The sequence below is a fragment of the Dermacentor andersoni genome, chromosome 7, assembly GCF_023375885.2.
Source record: "Dermacentor andersoni chromosome 7, qqDerAnde1_hic_scaffold, whole genome shotgun sequence".
Lineage (NCBI taxonomy): Eukaryota > Metazoa > Arthropoda > Arachnida > Ixodida > Ixodidae > Dermacentor > Dermacentor andersoni.
The window spans coordinates 135,200,164-135,225,127 of NC_092820.1; the positions used below are offsets into that span (position 1 = coordinate 135,200,164).

A 24,964-nucleotide genomic window follows, 5' to 3' on the forward strand; every position below is an offset into this window, starting at 1 on the left:
TATAAATCACAGGCATTTAACATGGGAAAACAGGGGGAAGGTGGGAGATGGAAATCCAATACGATCATGTAAACGAGAACCAGGTGAAAGCAGGAGCCAACGTTTCGACAAGTGATCTTTTCCTGTTTGAGCTGCACTTATGCTTTCCCCGCCACAGTATATAGGTAGGTTTCCCAGCTGTATATTTATGTGGCCAGGAAAGCATACGTCGACTTCAAGAAGACAAACCCACTTGTCAAAACGTAGGCGTTTATCATGGAACACGAATTTCCCTCAGCAACTCCCGGATGTTTGCTAGCTTTAATCTCGGTGGTATGTGTAGTTATGCCAGAGCAGCGGAATAAATTTTGAGCATTTCGTAAAACATGCTCATAACGGTACGAAGCACTTGCGTACCTAATTTATTGCACAGGATACAGTTATCCAAGATAGGTTGAGGTTCCCTTTCATGTAATACTCATAACGTGTCCCCCTCCTTTTTTTTGTTCAATATATTATGCCTACGAACTACTATGCATACGAATATATTATAACTACGAACCTCGCATCACTCAGAAAAATGGCGATAACAAGGGTTCAGTGACTCTCTGCAATATGACTAATAGTACCAGAAATGTTAAAATTTCGCGACACATTTTGCGCAAATCACCTTTTTACTAATTATAAGATTTTCTGGAAGGAAGAATTCACAATCAACATGGGGAAACATAGGTAAGGACACAAGCATGACACCTTTCAGCACTTGCTTAAGGATTTTTTGTGAATACCAATTGGTAGTTCGCACACAGTTTTCAATTAGCGTTCGTGCTATTTCGAAAATTTTACGCTGGTAGCATTGTAATTCAGCCGAGGTGGCGGGATAAATATTGCGCTCCTCGTAAAACTCAATCATAAACTCACTCAAACACGTGAATTACAGCCCATGCCATGATTAACTGCAACACTAGCAGCTTTCCCTAGAAATAATCAATAACTTGTAACTTTGTGTAAATTAGAATTCTTCAGGACACTGGGAAACACAGCGTAAACTTGTCATATATAAGATTTCGATTGTTTGCAGACAGAAAACCAGATTACATTGGTCGACAACGTCCTCCGCTTCTTTGGCGATTATTACTGAAAGCAACAACCTTAAAAACGTGACATGAAGAATGCTAGACAGCGCTAGGATGAACACCAGTGGCGTTTGTTGCGCCAGCTTTTTTACCCTTTTCCTGTTCGCGCTTTCGCTTAATGCGACACTAAAGAAATAAGTCACTGTTTCACCCAAAAAGTCAAAGCATTGAATGCGTGTCACAGAGTTGCATGCCCGCGCCCCTCTCGAGTGGGCCGACATTGCCACCGCAGCCGCAACGCTGCTTGCACGGCGATGAGGGAGAGCGCTCCCCATTGTCCCTGAACCCGCCCGACGGGTTGATCACGTGGGTCGCCTGAGCGCGACGGAGGGACGAGGCGGCTCGGCGAGCCGGCAGAGTGGCTTGGAAGACGGAGCAGGGTGGTCGTGCACCGGGAGACAGCTGAAGATGTGGTCGGCAGGCTGAAACCTCCAGGCCGAAGTCTTCGCCGTTCGACCGACAGACGGTGCAAGTCCGTCAGGATCTTCGGCAGCGAGGTACCAGCAGCCCGACGCTCTTCAGACCGGGATCTCGGCAAGCACGCCACAGTTAAGCCTCGTGTTCCAGCCCGCTCTCAGAACTTTCCGCCGGACTTTTTTTTTTAATCGCGTTTAATCTTTCATTTATTTATCCATCGCGTGTTAATTATTGTATGCTCTGTTAGTGTAGTGTTTGTCGCATTTATTGTCGCGTGTATTTTTCATTTTTGTCTCGTATTTTTTGTTTATTCGCGAGTGTTAGGAGCTCCCACGTGGTGGGCTTAGTGTCGCGCGAGTGGCGTCAGGGCGTGTGCTGTGTGACCCGCACGCCTTCCTCGAGCTAGGACCCACTACTGGAAGTTTGCATGTTTTTTCCATTATGTCTCGGGCATGATTTTATTTTAATAAATTGAATGTGTTAGTGGTACGTCGCCTCCCGTCTCATGCCTCTGGTTCACGGTCGATCAGGCGTGGACCTTATCGCCGGTCAGCAGTCGAACCCTCACTAACGCACGCGGGGTGGGTTTGTTGTCGCCCCATCCCCTCCGGTTCGGAGAGTGCGACTACCCCACCACTAATCTTTGACAACTGGCGTCCGCACGACAGGACTTGCTGACCACGATCTTCCGTGACCACGAGGCATAGCGGGCGTAACAGACGCTTATCGCCGAGAGCGGGAGAAGGCCGAGATATGGCTGATGGACTCCTCGAGGAATTGGAGCGCATCGTGGCCGTCGGGAGGCAGATGGGCCTTGAGGGGCCAGCGCTCCGGGAGTTTGTGCGCGACATGCGCTCCAAAGAAGAGGCGGATCGTCGCGAGCGCAGGAAAGCGCGAGAGCTGCGACAACGCGAGGCGGAGGAGTGCGATGCGGCACGGTCTTCCCAGCGCGTCCTCGAGTTAGAGAGGGAAATTGCGCTGTTGCGCTCTAGGGAGGGCCGTGTCGAGAGCATTCGCAACAGAGAGTGCCTGCCGGGCTCGACCGCCGCCGCTGACCAACCTCAGCCCTCTGGAGTGAGCCTTGTTCAGGATTGTGCCCAGCCCGAATCCTGCCTCGTGCCTCAGCCCTTGGGTGCCGGGGCCTTCGAAACGAACGAGAGGCTGGTACTTCGAGAATCAGGCGGTGTGGCGGGTAACAACGGTCAGAAGCCGGCCACGAAAAACGTCAGCCGCCGCGCAGGCAAATTGTGCCATCGCAGGCCGAGAGAGGCGGCGAAGTGTGTGGCGCGGCGGAGGCTGGCGGGTTGCCGCACACCGCGGAGGTACGAAGTACGGACCGCTAGCAGATTGCAGAGGATGAGGAAGAGGCCGCGCAAAACGGCGCAGAGGTCACGGAGGCGTCGACGGAGCTTGGCGGTCGCGAAGCGTTGCTCGTCGCCGCGAAAGAGAGCGCGAGCGATGTATTCGCTGCGGCAGATGCTGCTAAGCCGCGCACTTCGTGGCACCCGGTTGGCCAGGCGCTGCGCGTGGGTGAGGACCGGGCAAGATTCAGTGTACCCCAACCACCGAGCCAAAGGCAGGCAACCGGGGCGCGAGGTGATATGTCGCTGTAGAGCGGCTAGTGCGTCTCCCCACCTATGCGTCGGGAAAGCTCGGGGGACGGCAGGAATGCGACCGCAGCGAGTCCGTTTGAAGAGCAGGGGGTATTGAGCAGGGCAGCCGGCACTGTGTTGACAGTTTATATTTGTTGATAGTGCCACGTAACTTTTTTGGTTTGATTGCATTTGTTAACGAATTGAGTTTTCTGCCCTTCAATTCACCGATCTCTGTTTTTTTTGTTTGTGTTTTTTTTTTTTGTGTGTGTGGGACGGGTGTTGCCTGTAGAGTGCGCGTACCGGCTCTGCCGTGGTTTGCGCCACTCACAGCGTCCAAGGGGACAATACCTTGTCGCATGTATTTTGAATCTGTGGATTCTCGGGAGCATTATTTTATCATTAGTTTTCGGTTCTCCTTTTTGCGTTTGAGTAGGGCTGTGGACTGCACTGACTGGCCGAGAGCGAGGCGGCGATGTGCGCGGACAGGTGCCTTGTGCGAAGTGCCGTGACCCACACGACGACGTGATTGTGCGCGTGACCTTCGAGTGCGTGGGGAGTGCGGTCTCCTTAAGGTGCGCGTACATGACTCTGTGTTAGTTTGAATGTTATTAGAATAACATTCTTGTCGTCGGGGTGGTGTCACAGAGTTGCATGCCCGCGCCCCTCTCGAGTGGGCCGACATTGCCACCGCAGCCGCAACGCTGCTTGCACGGCGATGAGGGAGAGCGCTCCCCATTGTCCCTGAACCCGCCCGACGGGTTGATCACGTGGGTCGCCTGAGCGCGACGGAGGGACGAGGCGGCTCGGCGAGCCGGCAGAGTGGCTTGGAAGACGGAGCAGGGTGGTCGTGCACCGGGAGACAGCTGAAGATGTGGTCGGCAGGCTGAAACCTCCAGGCCGAAGTCTTCGCCGTTCGACCGACAGACGGTGCAAGTCCGTCAGGATCTTCGGCAGCGAGGTACCAGCAGCCCGACGCTCTTCAGACCGGGATCTCGGCAAGCACGCCACAGTTAAGCCTCGTGTTCCAGCCCGCTCTCAGAACTTTCCGCCGGACTTTTTTTTTTAATCGCGTTTAATCTTTCATTTATTTATCCATCGCGTGTTAATTATTGTATGCTCTGTTAGTGTAGTGTTTGTCGCATTTATTGTCGCGTGTATTTTTCATTTTTGTCGCGTATTTTTTGTTTATTCGCGAGTGTTAGGAGCTCCCACGTGGTGGGCTTAGTGTCGCGCGAGTGGCGTCAGGGCGTGTGCTGTGTGACCCGCACGCCTTCCTCGAGCTAGGACCCACTACTGGAAGTTTGCATGTTTTTTCCATTATGTCTCGGGCATGATTTTATTTTATTAAATTGAGTGGGTGTGTTTTACGTCGCCTCCCGTCTCATGCCTCTGGTTCACGGTCGATCAGGCGTGGACCTTATCGCCGGTCAGCAGTCGAACCCTCACTAAACGCACGCGGGGTGGGTTTGTTGTCGCCCCATCCCCTCCGGTTCGGAGAGTGCGAATTACCCCACCATCAATCTTTGACAATGCGATAGGAGACTGTTAGATGCAGTACTGCTAGCAGTTTTATTAGCTCTATAGAGCGTTGTGCTGTAAATATATCCTTACTAAATTACCAAGCAGCGTGCCACGCACGCAAGAGCAAACATGGTGGACGCGTCTCACTTGATGAACGCGGACCCTCGCCGTCAAAATGGTGGCGTTATGAAGAGCAGTAGCAGCAGTGAGCTAACTCCCCTTCGTGGCTGCCTCTCGATTTAATACGAATTCGGCGTGCGAGAGCACAGGGCACACGAAACCGTCAGCGAACTTTCGAACCCACCGAAGATTAATTACCTCCAAGATAGCACGCACGCGGCCGCGCTCAGCGATTCTATGAGCAGCGACGGCCGGGATAGAAGCGGAGACGTGCGCTACTCTGACCCCCCCCCCCCCCCTGCCCCCACTCCGCCCTCGTGGCGCATGCACGTCTCCGCGCTCCATCTTTCCAAGCAGGATAAGTCGGAGTGCCATCCCCCCTCCTTCCTTCTGTAAGCGCGAGAAGACGTCGCAGCACCAAGCTACCATCTTTGTCGGCTCACCCTCGCACGCTTTTCCTCTCACCTACAGCACACGGTGCGTCGCCGCGATGTTATCACACTCGAACTTCATACGAAACCTTGCTATCGCTGCAGTTCCTATCGCCATAAAATGTTATTGCAGCTGATTCAGTAGAAAACCCTTCTACGGTGCCAAAACTGCCACTGTCACCGATCGATGGCGCTCGGTAAGCCATAAAAAGCGCAACAATCAAGGATGGCTGGGGACGCAGTCTTTAGTTTCCCGCGCCAACTCTCCGAGACGTCACTGATTTTGGCGAACACTGCTCGGAACAGCTTTCCTTTCTTTTTTTTTTTTTAACCCACGAGATGGACTGCATTGCCTTCCGGTGGAGCCAAAGTGCGAAATTCTGAACTTTCAAGAGGTTTGTAAGCAACTCCCAAAACGTGAAAAAAAATTTTTTTGAAAGCCGTGACATCACGCTTGCGAGCCGGCCCTAAGGTAACGGCACAAAATCCGGAAAAAGAAACTTCGGTGTGTATATTTTACTTCTAGTAACCAATCAGTTGATTCAAAATGAACGATAATATAGTTCTTCGAGAGTATGAGTGATCATCTTAAGCTTATTCAGTGTTTCTTTGTAGCGTTCCTTCAACGTACGGATTCAGTATAGCCCGAGAGCGAATTTTTACCTTTCGTCGACAGTCTCAAACATCTAACAAGCACGCGTATTGTAACATTTAACGATTTTATTTCTCTAGGAGATTGTTGATTTACTTCTGCAGCTGTAAGGGCGCTGCATGCATGCGTTCTACGGTACCAGAATCCCGCAACTCTTGCACTAATACGCGTCCGCATCGTAAAAACTCGGGAACGCTGTGCTGTCGCCCGCTGAGACACCCTAAGGTAGCGGGCCGATATTGTAATGCTCTCTAATAACAACCGTTCCAATTAGCGGGGTTTACACGTCTATAGTAATGTCGGCGGGTGGAAGGCCCTGTAGCGGAGATCCGCGCGCAACCATAAAGCACCGGGGCGTCATTAAAATGCCTGCTTCAGAACATGTGCACTCACGATTTTATCGATGGTTCACCTATGTTTTCGTCATCTTTCAAGTCCAGACCGGAAAATTGCCATGCGAAGACAATAATAAGCCTCTTTTTTGTTGCATGTTGTGATGGAAGTGACACAGTTTTCGTGCAATTTTCCAGAGTTAGGAACTACACAAGGCCACACGTACCCTGAGCGTAGGCCAATGCCCTAAATTGAGCTCGATATAATGCTTTTGTACATTTTAATTAGAGTGCACTGTAAATGATGAAGGCGTCTATTTACAACAGCTGTCATTTCCGACGACTCTCGCGGCGCCCAGCGTGTGCTCGCTTTATTAATCTCTTTATTTATTTAGCATCGCCTCCTCATGGTACCAAAAATATGACACTCATTAGCTGCTAGGGGAACTGAACAGCCCTAAACGACACGACGAAGCGAGGACACAGACTGCAGCATACTGTCCAGCTGCTGGGAGCCTTGTATCGGCTGTACACCTATAGTACCTTGCCTTACGAACAACCACGCAGTATTAGACACCTGGGCCCCTTGGTTGCCTCCGATTTCAGCAGGTAAGCTGTTTCATATTCCTAGGGATGGGCAGCGCAACCGGGAAAAAAGAACAAAAGGAAGTACACGATAAGAGCGCAGTATCGAACCTTTTGTCCTTTGTCCAAGATGCGCTGCCCCCCCCCCCCCGCCCTAGGAATATGTTCAGTCACCAACACGCCCAGCTTGCTGTGTTAAGCTATTTCACTCTTTTTTCATCACTGGTTCTCTCCTTTAAGCACTTTAGGTAGTTTAGGTGCATCAAGGTACTTGATCAAGGTGTTTTATTTGGGCGTTTGTTCATATTTGCTAATCAATGAAACCATAAAATGTAGAGTGCACATTAAATTGGCCTTAAATGTACCGTTGCGTTGAGTTCTCTTTGATGTGTGGTGGAGGAGCTAGAAGCCATTTCTTTTGTGTAAGAAGGTTCTGAAGCACTACAAACTACAACATTAGAGTTTTGATCCTCAATAGCTACAGTAAACTTTCACACTGCCAAATAAACTTTCGGGGCTTGCGATCCGCTACTCCATAGCTCACCATTTCGAGTGCCACCATGAGTGTGTAATTGCGCCTAGGATAATAGGCAGCATGCTTTCGACAGGAAGTCAGATGGCAGCAAGGAAATAAAAAGACATTGCAACATATTATTGTGGTGTGCTGGCAACGATCCGCGGCCGGCTAACATACCGTATGTTCTCTTACAATACAAGAAAAATCAAAACGACAATGGTTATCAAGTCGTACCGGGACATTGATGGAATATAGCTGAAAAGAAAGTTCACAATGACATCATCCACGTGGCCATTAAGTAGATGCCGAGGCCTGGCAAGGTCTTCATCGTAACTTACCCCAAGTGCGGTACCACATGGATGCACCACATCCTGTGCAGCATACTCACGCACAGACTGCCGCAGTTCAAAGACCGTGACTTCAATTCCATCACGCAGTTATTCGGAGTAACCACCGGTATAAACTACAGGATGACCAGAACAGGCCCCGCGCTCAGCCCCCTCCCACTATGTGTCCCCTGTTAATGATTGCGAATACATATATGTGACGAGGAACCCGTACGACTGCGCCGTCTCGTACTACCACTTTCTCAAAGCCAGTACGCCGAAAAAGATCACAGACATCTCCTTCGAGCGGTACCTGGACGTGTTCCTCTCAAGAAAGGTGAGAACTTTCATTTCCTCCATCATATGTTTTGCCTCATAATAAGTACGACCTTAGCAAACAGCGTTTTCTACCAGCCTGCTACAGATATTTGTTATTCACCGCCTTAAAACGTCCTTGATATGAGAGGAAAATGGCCATCGATTTCGTCGTCTGCTCAACGATAAACCATAAACCAGGAGTGGTACTCCGGGTTGGTCTCTATCAGAGCTAGCTTCAAAATCTAGAGATTTCGCGAGGCTCGGCGCTGCACTCGTTGAAGTATCCGAGTGGTACTGCGCGAAGAAAGCAAGCTTGCCCAGTGCCAGCTACGTGGACATGCGGACGGACGTCGATAGCGAGTTTTAGCGAATCCTGTATCTGGGTAGACGCAAGCGGACTCACAGATTTACCGCATGAGCGGAGGCGCAAACATAAACGGCCTGTTCTGTGCAGCCACCTGGTGGCGCCGGGTTCATGTACATAAACAGAAAGCTAAAACTGCAGTAACTAAGTGTTCGGTAGTGAAGTGTAGAATGCACGCTTACCGAGAACATTAATAGAAAAGAAACCAAGACGTTCCGGCTCCCATACGGAGGCCTTGTTCACAATGCAAGTCTTTCATGGTAAACAAGGCCCCCGTATAGGAGCCGCAACGTCTTTGTTTCTTTTGATGTTTTTGGTCGGCCTCAGTTTCACCTTTCAGTATGAGCGATCCCGACCAGACGAGTTTTCGTCGAACTCTTAATTTATTTAGGTGTTTTCTATTTCGCTGCTTGTACAAAGCTCTGCGTTACGATGTGCCCGCACCGTGGAGGCCATTCATGTTTTTACATCTAAGCCTGAGGTGAAACATCTAGACTCATTGCAAACAAGGTATCCAAAAAATGTGCGACGGCTCTAATCCGCCTTCGGAAAACACTAGATAAATAGCTGCTGAAAAGAAATACCCTATGTAGTGGGACAACAAAAGCTGCTGAAGGACTTGTGAGCCATAGATACACGTCAGAAGAGCCAACTGCAAGGAAAACATCACTGTTTGTAGCGCAAAAATTATATCTTGCACATGACCATACACTGCCAGAAACACTTAGATGCCTACTACAAGCGAGAAGCGCAGGTTTTCATGTAGCCTTCCTCAGTAAAACCGCAAACAAAACTTTCATTACCCATTTATTTTATTTCATACTTCTAAAATTTTTCAGTATGTATTGTTTCTCATAACGTGCGCTACTTTTTCTGGCAGATGGAGAACAGTAACCGGTTTTCAACAGTCACTTGTTTCGAATTATTTGACTGTGATTATTGAAAAATTGAAAAAAAAACGTTGATTATAGAAAAATACAGAATACCTACGCTTTGAAAACGAATCTGAATATGTAATGTGTTATATTTGACCCGTACTGAAGATTTGAATATGCGCCCAGCCTTAATTTAAATTCAAAACTACTGTAGTGCGTTATTCCGTTATTGCGCTACCTGTATTTCCAGCAATAGACTATTCCAACTCTGAAAGATTCCTTAAGAAATATGCCGTGATTGAAACAGACTATAGACGGATTAGACGCCATAATTTCATTTAAATACGCGGGACAGGCATTCTGGTCGGTTTTTTCCTCTTTACGTTTCAATATATGCTGGTGGTGAATAGCTAATTTACGGATTTCTCTATAAGAGTTACAATTGACTACTTCACCGCACCAGGCAGAATCTTTGTTTGAGCCGACATTTTAGTGATATCTGAGCATTTAAAGGAATTTGCTTAGCCAAGAACATTTCTTTGATAATTTTATATTTTTTACAAATGCTTCACAGGCACCACGTCGGAGTATTACGTGAGGGGGACGCGACAACAGTTTTTAACAAGAACACAAAAGATTAAGGATCAAATATTATGCAATGAGAAAATGTTGCAGATTTGGTGCAACGTGGGTATAACATTGCAATAATAAAATACTTAATATGCATCATACAAACTTCAGTGGGCTTACATGATATCAATTTAAGAGGTATAAACATGCTTTCAAGTGATTTATATGGTTAGCAAAAGCAGTCATAGATAAGTAATATTTTCTTTCTAAATGTCACAAATACAGTCGACATCCTTAGGAAGGTCATTCCATTGGCCAATAGCACGTGGAAGCGCAGATGCGTTTAAGGCTTTGATACGGCCGGAAAGACGAGTAAAACTATGTTGATTATGAAGCCTGGGATTTATTCGATGTGGTTGTGATAATGGCAAGGCCTTTGGCGGCGCGCTGTAGACTATTTTACGACATAAACAAACAATGGCTTTCTTCCTGCCTACTTCCCAAAATGGCAGTGATAATGAAGGCTTCATGCTAGTGACAATGAGGTGTAAGTTATAGGTGGTGGTGGTGGTGGTGATGTTGAAGCAGGTGGGGTTAGCCTGGCATACATAGCCGGCAATTGTTCCGCCTGATCCTCCTTCGAGTTGAGATCAGGGGTGTGTCACCAGCTGTCGATGAGCCCCGTGTCTCGCAGGAAGGCTATCAGCAGTCATTGCGCTCTCTTTCTGAATGCCGTGGGCCCTCCGGGGAAAACAACGTCTTCAATGGTCCTGTGTGTGAGACCGCTTTTTTGCAGGTTGTCGACCATCGCTTTTCTTTCTGTGTCAAACTGCGGGCATAGCCAAATGAAATGCTCGATGTCGCCAATGTCACCACAGAAAACACAGAGTGGGGAAGCGCGAAGCCCAGTCTTGAATAACCAAGCTGGGGTGTATGCGGAGTCGGTCATGATGCGGTATAAAAGCGTCGCTTGTTCGCGTGTAAATCCATGAGTCACACAGGATTCGTGTGGATTCTTGTGCATCTGTCTAAAGCGAAGGCGGATCGCACCCTTAGGGTTTCTAAAAGCTTTTGGAGCTTTCACTTCTGGGACACATGTCAGCGCTAGGCGTGCAAGGGCGTCAGCTTCCTCGTTTCCATCAATTCCTACGTGTGATGGAATCCACTGAAACCTTATGTTAAATCCTTTGCTCGTTAGGTCGTCGATCAGTGCCAGAGACTGCCTTGTAAATTTCTCTAGAGGTAGGCCCCGATGTAATCTCTGTAATGCTGACTTGGAATCCGTCAGCACCACGACATCTCGTGCAGAAAAGGCCCGTAGTTTCCGCAAAGCCGCGGTGATTGCGGCGCTTTCTACTGTTGTGGAGGAAACTACGCGATCCAGTCGGCCAGACCATGACACATCAAGGGATGGTATGCAGAATGCCGCTGCACAGCTATCTGTTTGTGCGCACACCGAACCGTCTGTGTACACTTGTAGATGGCTTTGAAACACAGTGCTCAAGTGGTCCAGCACGATAAACTTGGCTTCGGCAGTTGAAATGGTGCGTTTCGTCGGTAGGTGGGGTATATTGAGGCTGCAGGTAACGTCCGGAAAAGACCATGGCGGGTCAAGGCGACTTCGTTTAGGCCATTCCAATCCTAAAAATCGGAAGGTGTTCAGCGCCGCATGGAAATGTGAGCGAGTTCTTGCTCTTAGCCGCCGGAGAAGCGCCTTGCCTGCGCGTGACTCGCCCAGCCTTAATAGCTGCGTCAGCAAGGCCTGAGATGCCAAGAGGCGGAGTGGAAGAGACTCTGCCTCATTAGTGACTTTCTTGTTTGAAGCCGCCGTTGGAACTCCCATCGCCAAGCGAAGTCCCTTTCTGTGCACTGCCTCCAAGCGCTCGAATTGACTCGATGACGGTGACATCAGAGGGAGCTGATAGAGAATGCGGCTTGTTATCAGTGCAGCGTTCAGTTTAAGCATGGATATAGTATTGTTTCCCCAACGTACACCTGCCAATCGACGAAGTGCGTTGATTCTTTGCACTGATGCAGCCACAACACTTTCGACCGCACCACGCCATAGTAGCTTGTTGTCGATGGTGACGCCCAGGAATCGAACATGAGTTGCACGAAGAACTGAATGCCCTCTGATATTCAGCGTCAGACGTGTTGACTTGCGTCTCACTCCCGGGAAAAGCATGAAGGCTGATTTTTCTGCTGATAAAGATAGGCCAGGCGTCGATAAGTGGCAATCGATAGTGGAGATTGCGGCCGGGGCTATCCGGGCCAAACGTTTGTGTTGGTACCCCGAGATACAAATGCAGATGGCATCTGCGTAGATGGACATTTTAACTGCCGTCCGACCTACTTTCAGGGCATCTGGAAGGCTGGCCATGGCAACGTTAAAAAGCAAGGGGGATAGGACATTTCCTTGTGGGACGCCGAGGGAAATTCGTCGCCTGTCACTGATTATACTTCCGAGCTTAACTTGGACAAATCGATCACTCAGAAATTCATGGACGAATCGAAGAGCATTTCCCGAGACGCCCATGGCTCGGAGTTCGTTGATGATGCCTGTATGAAGCACACAGTCGTATGCCTTGGCAACGTCCATAAAGATGGCGAGTGTGGAAAGGCCGTCTACGCGATGGTGCTCGATATGGCTTAGTAGATCCAAGACACTGTCCTGGGCACTCAACCGTGGACGAATGAACCGTTCAGCGAATGAACGTGCAGCTCGGTTTTGCTCAGATTCGAGTAAGTTAATTAGACAGACTTGGCGATGTGACGAGATTAATAATGCATATTCTAATTGTGAACTATCAAGTGTCTGGTATGCTAGTTTCCGCGTTATGAATGCGCGACATGAAGATTACGTGGCGGGTATCCTAGTGTTCGTGGTGTTGTGGCAGTAACGTTTTCAATGTGTGTGTGTTGGGGGGGGGGGTGCTGACCAGGAAAGATTACACGTGAAGTTAATGCCACGGCACTTGTAGTTGGGCGTTACCAATATAGAGTTATTAAGAGAGTACGTGTAAGTCGCGTGTGACTTTTTCGACAAAACGTCATTAGTTTCCTTTTGTCAGTGTGAATTGCCATTTGCCACTTCGAGCACCAGGATTTGATTTTGTCAAGATCCTGTTGTAGCACCAGATGACATGCGTGAGTGATTATGTTAAGGTATATTATGCAATCGTCGGCAGACAAACGCATGCTAGATGTTATATGACATGGAAGGTCATTAATACAGATGATGAATAATAAAGCACCCCGAACGCTACCTTGAGGAACAAGAGAAGTAGCGTCAGATAACGGATATGCGATTCCCCAAACAGCTGATACATATAAAATGTTAGTGCAGATTTCAGGGGCTTTCAGTTTTCTGTTCACCTGATAAAGTTATGAAAAGCATCAGCACGTTAATATAGTTCTCTTTTAGTTCTTAGGGGCTTAAGCTGAATAGAGCAACCGAAATAAAACGCGACCTGCGTTTATTCTGCCTTTCATAATGTTTCACATTTAGCAAGACCAGTACCGATGACCTGAGAACGACCGGATGTTTGATGCTTTTATGCGGCAAAGAGCATTGTGCTTAGAGTCCACAGTGATGTATGCTGTGGTATGTGTCCATATCTACGTCCTGTTGTTTAGCGCTATTTACTGCTCGTGATCATGAACCAACCAGCCCAAATGCGTACTCTTCAGCATATTGGCGTTGACGTTTCTTCTGTTAAGTGGTCAGCATGGAATGCTAAATCATGATGACATTATTTTGAACACGTTCGTCGGCTTACGGAGCTGCAGCCTACTGGCACTGCTTCATAGACGCCACAGTCAAAGTGATGGCTAAAGCACCGTTGCGCTACTCTCCGCCATGAGTGATTTTCCTCTACAAAACTTTCTATGTGATAGTAAACTAAACTCCGGGCAAATACACTAATTACCTACGTGACATAACCCTGATGTGTAGGTAATTCTTCAGTGCTGGTTCTTTCTGTCGCCCAATTATTAATACCTCTTGACTCACCGCACACTTTCCGAGGGTTTGTGAAATTGAGCGGATTTTACAACTTTAAGAACGCTGCGTCCAATTTTGCGGACTTTCCTCAAGAAAAATTTTCGCTTGTCTGTCCACGGACTCTCCTTTGCAAGTATGATGGTGAGAGGATATAAGAGGGGTACTTGCTTCGAGGAAGCTTATAGAGGCGAGTTCAATAAGTAGACGAAATTGGCACAACTAAAGTCACTGAAGAAATTAACGGTGGCATAAAACAGTGCGTTGCTTGCCAATATATTCTGTGCGAAGTTTGCTTCTGCTTGTGCGATGTGTTCAAGCGTTGGAATTGTATTGTATTGGATTTGTCTTCCTGAAAAAGCGAACGCTCATGGAATGTTTACAAAAAAGTACATACGGGCCCCGCCTCCCCGCCTCCCCAGCACTTGGCGGTGTTCTGTCCGCAGGGATGTCTTGTATACTTTATACACCTGTATATCTACAGTTCTTATCCAGCTGTTTGTATAATTACAGATGGCGGTTGGTGTATTTCGCTCTCTGTGATTCTGAAAGCTTTTGAATATTTATTTTCCTTTTAAATATGTGCTTTTCTCTCATTTTGTGCTTATATGGGCTATGTGTATTTAGCTACTACTGTGGCATAGCAGGCTCTTTAGCAGCCGAATTTCCCATAGGGCTCAATTTTTGATCAACTACTTTCGATATGTAAGAACGTTACTTCGCCATCTAATCTGCATATCTGTTCGTATTCCTAGGTGGATTATGGTGGCTACTTCGACCATCTTCTCCCGTCGTATGACCCAACGAGACGAGGTACTGTTTGTCACGTACGAGCAACTCAAGCCGGACACGAAATAAATGGTTTTGAAAATCACCGAATTTGCTGACCAGGTGCATGCAGTAACATTGTGTGGTGACGAAGAGCTGCTTCCCCAAGTTCTCAAGGTGGTTAGTCTCGAGAGCATGAGGGACTGAGTCCAAGACAGCGTCCTCCATAGGCGGTAAAAGTACATATACGTGACATCATCCACCATCGTGGCGCAGCCCGGCAGCACATCACGGATCGTGGCCGAACCTTCTTGCGCCGAGTTCTTGAAGATATACTTCGCTCAGGCTCTGGCGAGCCCAAGCTTTCCAACGCCTGCCACCCGCCGACAAACGGACCCCCGGTGCGGGTCATATGCACGTTGACAGAAATGCTGTCTATGTGCGCTTATGAAAACCACAGTGATTGGGACAGCGTGTTGCCCTCCTTGACCTCTGCTCATAATTGGCCCCGTCAATGGACAGCCTACTTTGCACCCTTTTACCCTCTCTTCGGCCGCCACCCTATTGTGCCCTTTGACACACTGCTTCCTTCGTCGACGAACACTCCCACTAACTCTATGCTCAAGACGACTTAGCCAGAGTTCACACGGTGGGCCCGATCGCCGACTCCCGGCTCACTGAGTCTCAGGTCCCGCAGAAGATCCGGTACGGCAGCCGACATTTCCTCGTGGCTCTATAGTTCTATAAACACGATGTCGCCGCATCGGCTTGTCTGAAAAGAGTCTGTCGCGCTACACATGGCCCTCCACGATATTGAGACAGCTTGGCCATGTTAACTACGAGATTGCTCCGTTGGACTCGCCTGTCCCCACTGATGTGCATGTGTCTGTGCTGCAGGCTTATATTGCCGCGAGTTCATTTCCCTTACAGTTAGCGGCGAGACGGTGCCCTTGCAAGCGGGGGTTATGTTAGGGCGCAACCAAGAGTAGCGCCAGTCAGAAGAAGACGATTTTGCCGTGTAGAAGTGGTATCGGTCTCGATGACGATCTTGCTTCTCACAACGTTGCCTCTCTCGTAAATATTTAAAATACATTTTTGACTTCCGCAACGTAACAATATGTACTCTAAAGCGAGCAAAGGATGGGACACGAGAGCAGCAAGACGCGTTGGCAGCGTTTTTCAACAAGAGCAGCCAGATAATCTCGAGCTAACGTCTCCCTGGAGACTGACGATGTGCCGGCAGCACCTAGCATTCCTCTTCACTAAAGTCACCCCTATCGGAAAAAGGAGCCAACCTGGCGACTCGTGGTGAACATAGTTTTAGAGGGTTGCAATACAGCTTCAGGCGCTGTAAGTGGACGGTTTCACGATCGCGACAAGTTTGGTCCGTAGGTGGTCTGTCCTGCTCGACGATATAGTTTACAGGCGATGTCCCAGTTACAACGTGGTAGACTCCTTGATATTTGGAGAGAAGCTTGGAGGAGAGGCTAGAAGGAACAGACGGAACCAAAATTCACACAAGGGAGTCTGGAAAAAAGTGACAAGGCGGGTGTTCATTGTCACGTTCAACTTTTTTGCTGCCATTGGTCGGTGGTTGTAAAATAACGGGCAAGCTGATGGCACACCTTGACGCGCCGGTCGACTTCAGATATAGGCGTACATTCGAATGAGTCGGGTCTGTACGGAAGAATGGTTTCCAGTGTAGTTGAAGGTTCGCGGCCATAAAAGAGGAATAATGGCGAAAAGCTTGTGGTCACTTCTGGTGAAGTGTAGTAGGCGTGTGTGATCAATGGCAAAACAGGGTCCCAATCAGTGGATCAGAGGTGACGTTTTTTGGAGAGCATGCCGCCAAGGAAGCGGTTAAAGATTTCCACCGAACCACTAGCGTGAGGATGGTAGGCGGTGGGTGATGCGGTGAACGACGCTACATTAAGCAAGGCGAGAGATTACGACTTCGGAGAGGAACGCACGTCCTGTATCGGTCCAAAGTCCGGAAGATGCACCGTGACGCAGAATAATGTTTTTTCAAGAGGAAGGATGCTATATCACGAGCTGTGGCAGCAGACGGAGCGGCTGTTTCCGCATATCACGTCAAGTGGTCGATGGTGACAACTATCCACTGGTTTCTGGAAGCTGTGCTCGAAAGGGGTCCACACACGTCAATGTCAATGCCATCGAAGGGCCTGACAGGGCAGGGGATTGGCTGGAGTGGACCAGAGGCATGCTGAGCAGGAGCGATGCGGCGTTGGCACTGAAGGCACGATCGAGTGTACTCGCACATAAAAGTGAACACAAATAAAACGTGGAGTCAAGCCGGCGTACGTCTTGAAGACATCCGCATGTGCACACTATTGATCATTGTGGAAGATAGAACATATTTCACCACGAAGATGTCGAAGTATGTCCAGCAGCCACTTGCGAACGTCAGAGACGTAATTCCGGCTATAGAGAAGGCCAACCCGCATATCGAAGTGAGAAGCTTGATGACGTAAAGCTCTGCATCCATGTCGCAGCCCGCTGCGAACGAAAGTACTTCGTCAAATGTAGACAGGCAAGCAGCGCTTTCGGTTGGCACACGCGAACTGGAATGCGTGTCGGCATTCGTGTGGCGGCGGCCAGACCTGTACACAACACGAACGTAGAAATATTGCAGCTTCAAAAACGCAGCGGGCTAAGCGACCTGAGGAATCTTTCAATATGGACCGCCAATAATGCGCATGGTTATCTGTAATTACGTCGAAGGCAGGGTCCAAATTTACTAAGTGTCCAGATTATGGTCTAACATTTTTTCTCGGTAACGGAATAATTTGTCTCTGCTTTGGTGATGGTGCGGCTTGCGTATGCAACTACGTACTCATCGAACCCGGATTTGTGCTGCGCGAAGACATTGCCGACTCCAACACCACTGGCTTCGGTGTGTACTTTGGTAGGAACTGCAGGGTCGAAGTGACGCAGTATCGGCGGAGTGGCTACTAGAAGACACAATTCTTGGAAGGTATCGCCACAAGCGAGTGACCAGACCTAGGGCCGTATAACGTAAAACTATTCCAATATGTTTCTATTCCAATCTCTTGACGTCAAATTTGCGTAACCGCCGACGCAAGCATCAGGCGGTCACCCGCAGGGTTGTCTCCACAAACCAATCAAATGCTCCCCTCGTTCATAGGAGGTCACTTTTGTTTGCTTGATAAACGATAACATTGCCTGCACTGAGAGGTTTGTCTTATCTAATTGGCTCACAAGAGGCGAGGAGCATGCTCAAGTGGAGAGGGATTCGATGGGACCGAGCCACTGCACTCAATATCCATAACCGGAGGAAGAGGGTGGTGCCGGCGTCTGCGATTGGTCCGCTTTCTCTTACTTAGCTTGCGGTGGCTCGTCGACAATCGCGGCGGCATGCAACGGAAGCTTAAGAATGACGCTAAAACAGATCCTCAGCAAAGAAGAGTTGGCAGAACGAGGTCGTAAAGATGCCGAAAGTTCTCGAAAACGTTACACGGCCTCGCAAAAAGTTTTATTACACGCAAATAAACCCATGCTCTCCGGCAGGGGCGAGTAGCCAGTGCCGGAGCGATCGGCGGCAGCCATCTTGTATTCCTTTCGGAACGGGGCAGCCTACGGCTATTCAGAAGAAAATTCAGTTTTGTTCGCCATATTAACGCATCTTTAACGCGTACGCGTCACTTTGACGCGGTAAGATTTTGCGGTTTTGTGACGTCGCTTGAGAGGCAGGTGAAGTGGGTGCAGCCCGAAAACTTTTGACCAATAGCCGAGCGCTAATGGCGAAAAGGCGTCGAATCAGAAATAACTTTTTTTGTTTGTTCGGTCAAATTATGCATAATCAGTGTGTACACGTCATATCAGAAGGGGAGCTATCGCGGTCTTCGTGACGTCGCGTGACAGACAGGTGAAGTGGGGGTGGTCCAAAAAAGTTTTTGACCAATCGTGGAGAGCTGATTACAGAATTGGAATAGAAAAGTTTGGAATAGCTTTACGTTATAGCGCCCCTAGTTGTAGAAGTCGCTCGATAGAAACTGATTCAAGCGAGCCCTAATGGAGGCAAAATTAGTAATGAAGAGGCCAAAGTAGGAACAGAGACCAAGAAAGCTGCGAAGTTCTCTTACGGACCAAGGTTTGGGAAAATCAGAAACTGCACGGAGATTCGCGGTGTCAGGAAGGATACCGACATTTGATACCGCATTTCCAACGATAGTGAGCTCACTTGCACCAAACTGGAATTTCTTCAAGTTGAGCTGAAGGGTGGCGTCAATCAGGCATTGGTACACTTTCCCTAGCATTCGCAGATCGGTGAGGAAGTCGGGCGAAATATAACCACATAATTTAGGTATTAGGGGCACGTCTTCAGTTGAAGCCACGGAAAAGGTTGTGCATCATATGCTCAAATGTAGCGGGGGCGTTGCAAAGCCTGAAAGGCATAATAATACATCTATATAGGCCATCTGGTGTTATAGAGGCCGCTTTAGGCTGGTGTTCTGTTGCCATAGCAACTTAGCAATAGCCGCTGCATAAGTCTACAGAAGACAAGAACACCGCGCCTTGGAGGCAGTCAAGAGCATCAATTCTCGATTGAAGGTAAACATGTTTACAAATTATTTGTCTTAAGACGACGGTAATCGGCACAGAATCAAATCGATCCATCCTTCTTCTTAAGAACTGGAGATGCCCAGGGGCTACCCGAAGGCTAAATGGCGCCGAACTTGAGCATGCCAGCGACTTCGCCATCGATAGCACGGCGCTCTGTCGCAGATACACGATATGGTGTTTTTCGCAGTGGCGCACTGGTACCCGCGTCCATGCGATGACTGACAGTTGACGTGCGACCCAAACGAACATGTTGGTCGAAGCATCGAAGAAAGAACGGAACTTGGGCAGGCGTAGGCGCCGGGCGCGTTGGGAAACAGTCAATCGGGCAAAGTCGGCTCTTGCGCGGGCTTACAAGTCGCTTCGGCAGCTTCATGAGTGGCGATGGAACCAGTTGGCATGTAAATGAGGGCAGCAAAGTCAACGCACTGAGCGCGGCCAACGCACTCCCCATAAAGCAAAGTGAGGGGACATGACAACTGGCAGGAAACAAGCAGTCTGGTGAGCCCAAGTGAACTTCTAAAAGAGCGAAAGGGAGCGGGGAATGTTTGCGACTGAAGTAAATGGCAGATGGCGTAAAAAATGAGCTTGCAATATAGTTATAGGAAGAATGGCAGTTGCTCCGGAGACCTTGTCGTCGAGGTCGGCCGCTACTCTGTGCAGCTCAGACCTCGGAGTCCGGACGGGGGTAGTCCAGCAAACCCATGAAGCGGCGATGAGACAGGGCCCTGACGTTCCCCCGTGGGAGACCTGAGCCCGGGTCGCGTTAAACCTTGCCGGACGTACAAGAAAATTGTATCCATCCATCCATTCATCCATCCATCCATCCATCCATCCATGCATCCATCAGCAACAAGGTTCCATGACACCGTGAAGAGGGCGGATGAGTGCGGTAAAACCACAACGTCCCCGGCAATAAATACTTCATGCTCAGCTTCACGAGCGTCAAGAAGCGGGGTGTCGCAAAGCGCTTGAAATCCCGCTTCAGTACGAGAACAGTCGATGATGGCCTTATTAGCGGAAAGAAAGTGGAAAGAAGAATGCAGCACCAAAAACTCGACGATGTAGAGGAGGACCCTTAATCACAACGCTAGCACCACGTGGGCGCAGGCGTAATCCGGTATGTGCTGACAGTACCAAGTGATATTTCTGACAGTGGCGTCGTAACTTTTAGCAATAAACGGTACGTTCTGGCACTAATAGCTGAGACTGCGGCCCCAGTGTCGATGATGGCGAGTGCTGCGACGCCGTCCAAATATACAGCAATAACATTAGTCAGAGAATGGAGCGGCCTTGATCATATCGTGGCTGACGCGATTCCTGCCTCTGGAACTTCGACGATTAGTTTTCTTGTTCCTGCGTAGAGGGACGACGACGCATCGGTAAAAGCGGGGAGCGTCGAGACAATGGCGAACGGTGGTCAACAAGAGGATGGTAGTCGAAGTATGAAGAGATCTGGCTGGAGTTCCGAAATGAAGATGGCGACGGCAACGGCGAAGCATGTGGAGTAGGGCCGAAGCTATGACGGTACGATGGTGGCCAGTGCCGATAAAATTGTGCGTCGTGCCAAGGTAGACCACACGCAAAGCAAATTGGCCGGTCCACTACTGTGTAGCTCCCCTGGCTTAACCAAACGAGGAGCTATATAGAGCGGCACGGTTGATGGGAATGGAGCAACGGGCTCAGATAGTAGCCGTGTGACAGCCTCGGCACAGCTGAGTTGTGCGTTCACCTCTGTACAGGCAACGGGAGTCGGCACCGGCGCAGTCTTCCGGGCAGAAGTCACAACCACGCAATGTTGCTCCTGTATGACCTGACGAAATTTGGCAGGCAAAGGTGAGGTTAGTACAGCAACGGAAGCTGAAGAGAGACCTCAGCACGGACGTACTTCTTTGCCTGGCAAAGTAGCACGTCAGTGTCAGGAGCGGTGGGCATGCCCGAAAGGGTTTCGTCGCACACAGGAGGGCGCCGCGTGAGAAGACGGCGTCGGCGGAGCTCGTAGGAACTATAGCAAAGCTGAATGACCTGAGAAACAGTGCCACGGTTTTTGAAGAGCAGCATATGAAAGGCGTCGTCGAAAATGTTCTTCGTGATGTGACGAACTTTGTCCGCCTCCGCCATCGTTGTCCTGGCACGCCGGCAGAAGTCCACCACGTTTTCTATGTAGCTGGTGAACGTTTAACGAGTTTTCTGGGGTTGGCTTCGGAGGCGTTGATCAGCAAGAGGCTCACATTTGCTGGCGAGGAAGGTACGACAAATTTTACACTGTGGCCAAGACGCAAAGAAACCTTATTTTGAAGTGCATTACTCAGCAAGTCTGCAAAACGCGACTCGATCAGCTTTCTTGCTTAGTGGCTATGGTGTTGAGCTGCTGAAAACGAAGTCCCGGGATGGAATCCTCGCGACGGCGGCCGCATTTCTGTGGGGGCGAGATGCGAAAACACCGTGTACATAGATTTAGGCGCACGTTAAAGAACGCCAGGTGGTCCAAATTTACGCAGTCCTCCACTATGGCGTGCCTCATAATCAAAAAGGGGTTTTGGCACGTAAAGCCCCATAATTTATATTTAAATTTCGATCAGCTTTCGCCGCTCCTTTCCCATACCACTCATGCTAATCTTGTTTATGACGACCGTAGCAATCATTGTTTGTGGTCCTCCTATTGCATGAACTTCTTTCTCAGCTTCCTTGGCGACTTGCTTGGATAGTGCAATGAGATGACGCCACAAAGATGCCTCACATTTTCGTGTATTCAGGTGAAAGCCTTAGATGATTCTTCGGTCGAAAAATCGGACGACAGTCCGGTGTTATGGCACCAAAGTTCAAGCGCATGCATCAGTAAGCGATCAATTTCTTTATCGATAAAAAATCTCGACTCGCTCTGTTCGTATTCAACAGACACCCTTCTAAATAATCCGTGTGGCTACAAAAGTGCCTGCTTGTGGTTTTCGCAGTTTTGTTGAATCGAATTCAATTCTGCGGTTTTATGTGCGAAGACTACGATTTCAGTATGAGGCATGACGTAGTGGGGGACTACGGATTAAGTTTGACCTCAAAGCGATCGTTACCGTGCCCTCAAAGCATCAGGTGCGAGAGTTTTTTGTATTTCGCCCACTTCAACACGAGGCCACCGCGGCCGGAATGTGATCCCGCAACTTCGTGCTTAAGCACGGTTTGGGTACGGGCTAGTTGGTATTCCATGGGGACAGCGGCGCAACGCCATAGCCGCCGGTTCCGTTTGTAACTGCCGCTCAATGTACACGCGTCTTATGACGTTTTGAGGAGTATAAGTACGCCTGCCAGAATTTTAAATAAAACTGTTGCTCAAAGCTAGCGCTGTGCGTTACTTAATTTGCCTTTGCGTGTCTCTCTCATTCTGCGTGGGCTACAAAAAAGCACGAGGCACCATTTATACAAGTCCAAATGGCTACCAACGTGATTAAAGTGTTACACTTTTTTAAAGCTTTTTCAATGAGCCTGCGTATTTATCGTAATGGACTTCGTACGTTTGTCACGACTGTTCTAACGTGCCATTAAGCACGCGGAACTAGTGGCGATGTCCAGGCAAAAGAAAAAAGAGAACAAGTAGAGAGAAAAACAACTGAAGAGACGACAAGGAATACGAAGTAACAGCGTCTTCGACTGATAATGCCAAAATAAATTATTGCATGCCTCCTAAGCAAGCAGGCTTTCACCTTCATCCTCTTTAGCGATCGCTAACGTGACTATCGCCCTTTTTTGTATGGCCCGATCAGATTGGCTATGCAGTCAAAAAGAAATCAGGATTATATTCTATAAATTTTTTTGCACTGTCGTAGATGGATCCCCACAATGCGATCATTGTCCCACGAACACGTTTCTCGCGCTCATCCTCACAGCTGATAAGACTGAAATAGCGCGCCATTAACACATGCTAAACAATACACACATAAGGCCTGCCACAATTGTGAGGGATGCTAGGTGATCTGGGCACCTGCGCGCTTGCGTCACGTTAAATGACGTTAAATGGGTGCCGGTTCGATCCCGCGGATAGAGTACGCCACTAGTAACGTCGACGCGCTCGAAATGACTGCATGCCTGTCGTAGATCATTGTGCAGCAGCTGAAACAATGTTATAGAGCGAATAAGGTAAGGTATAAAGCGTTTCTCCGTGGTGCGTACAGTAGGTTCGTTCCGCATCACAAGTTTGACAAAAAGTGGGCTGAGACACGTGTAGTGTGGGCTTTCCTACACGTTCTCCAATTCAATGTAAGACCGCAAGCGCATTTCTAAGGCAATCAGTTGAATATGCAACTTGTTTTCAAAGCTAAGAATCAGCCACTTCCTCAGCCTTCTCAGTTGTTATACTCTTTCTTGAATGAAAGAGAAAACTCCACAGGAGGTTTGTGCGCAGTTTGTATAGCGCCTAAAACGTGTATTTTTGTGAGGCATCTGCAAGCTCATGGCTTAGGAATCCTAACATAGAAACTGGTAAGAATTCTTGGCGAAAACTTAAGTGATTTTCCTCTTTAATCGCACAACTCGGTGCTTTTACAGTACTGGTTAATTTATTTCAGCACCGTTTAGTGACATTTTGTCAGTTTCCGCGACTGTCGCCGCGTCATTAAAATTTTATACAAATGTTTTTGTATTGTCCTTACTTCACACGTGGTGCACAGTTTGTGGCATGATATTTTATGATATGAAATTATTTTTGCGCCATGTTCATGAACTGGCCTTGCGCTATCTCAGCGCCTTGGTAGTGGTGTAATCTACGTGGGAAAATAGACTTAAGCAAATAATTATAGGTCAGAAACTCAGATTGTGTTTTGTTATTTAATAAGCCAGGACCACAACAATCGGCGAATCTGAGAAGCGTTCGTCCATGTGTAATAAGGACAAGAGCTCAAGCTTTGCTGGTGCCGCTTCCTTGCGGAAGTCAACACGAGTCGTAAGCCCAGGCTTTGCAGCTTTCCTCGAACTCGCGCTGTAGGTCCAGATGGATCAACGCTAGATCGATCTACTTTGGTTACTTATGGCAGCAAAGACCATCGCATTTGGCCCTACAAGAAAACGAAGAACCGGGATCGTTGGTAATGATTCTATACGAGATCCGCAGGACAGAATGGGTGTCCGGGGAAAAAGGCTTCTGATTCATTAAGAATCAAGTTTACACGGAACGTAGCAGGAGAATTAAAAAGGAGTGTTCTTCTTTAGAAGGCATTAGGAATAGTCAGGAGGTGCACCGGTGAAACACGTTCAGGGAATGCCCTGCGATTCATCTTGCCCATGTGAGAGAAGTCCTTGAACACAAGGCCCGAAGAGGTGCTTCTTGCGTAGCAGTGGAACTACTTATCCACGGTCACGCACACAAACAGCATGCGCGTCCTCGACTCTGGGGTTCTTGAAAGCGGTAAAATGGCGCATTGAGACGATGAGTGTCACAACCCCCTGGTCGACCTTACGAACTTACCCCCTGGCATACGACCTTACGATTACGCCCAATATGTTTTACGTTTATTTTCGTCTTTGCTGATTTGAAGAGGACTTCCAGTGGGCACTTGCCCTGTCCTGCAGTTCACGTTTCTTCGTTTACAATCTTACAATCCCAATTGGGCATACCAGATGAGCGGATGGCATGTGTGCACTAAGTGACTAATGCTATGCGCTGGTTTACGTTAGCACAGCAATACCCTGAGGGTGCTGACGCTGTTTCTGATGTGAGTGATAGAAATGTTCACGCACATTTGCTTTTGTTTTGGGCAGTAAGTAGCCGCACTTCAGAATCTTCGAGGGTAAGCAGCAGAATGCTTCGGTTCACCAGGAAGCGTTTGTTTGGCCAGATAAACTCCAGTCGACTACTACAAAGAGGCGCGC

At 48.6% G+C, this 24,964-nt stretch overlaps 1 protein-coding gene across 1 annotated transcript in view; it reads right to left on the reverse strand.

Moving 5' to 3' along the window:
* LOC129385601 (probable chitinase 2) overlaps positions 1-24,964 on the reverse strand; it is a 198,438-nt gene that overhangs the window by 57,302 nt on the left and 116,172 nt on the right. The window lies entirely within an intron of this gene.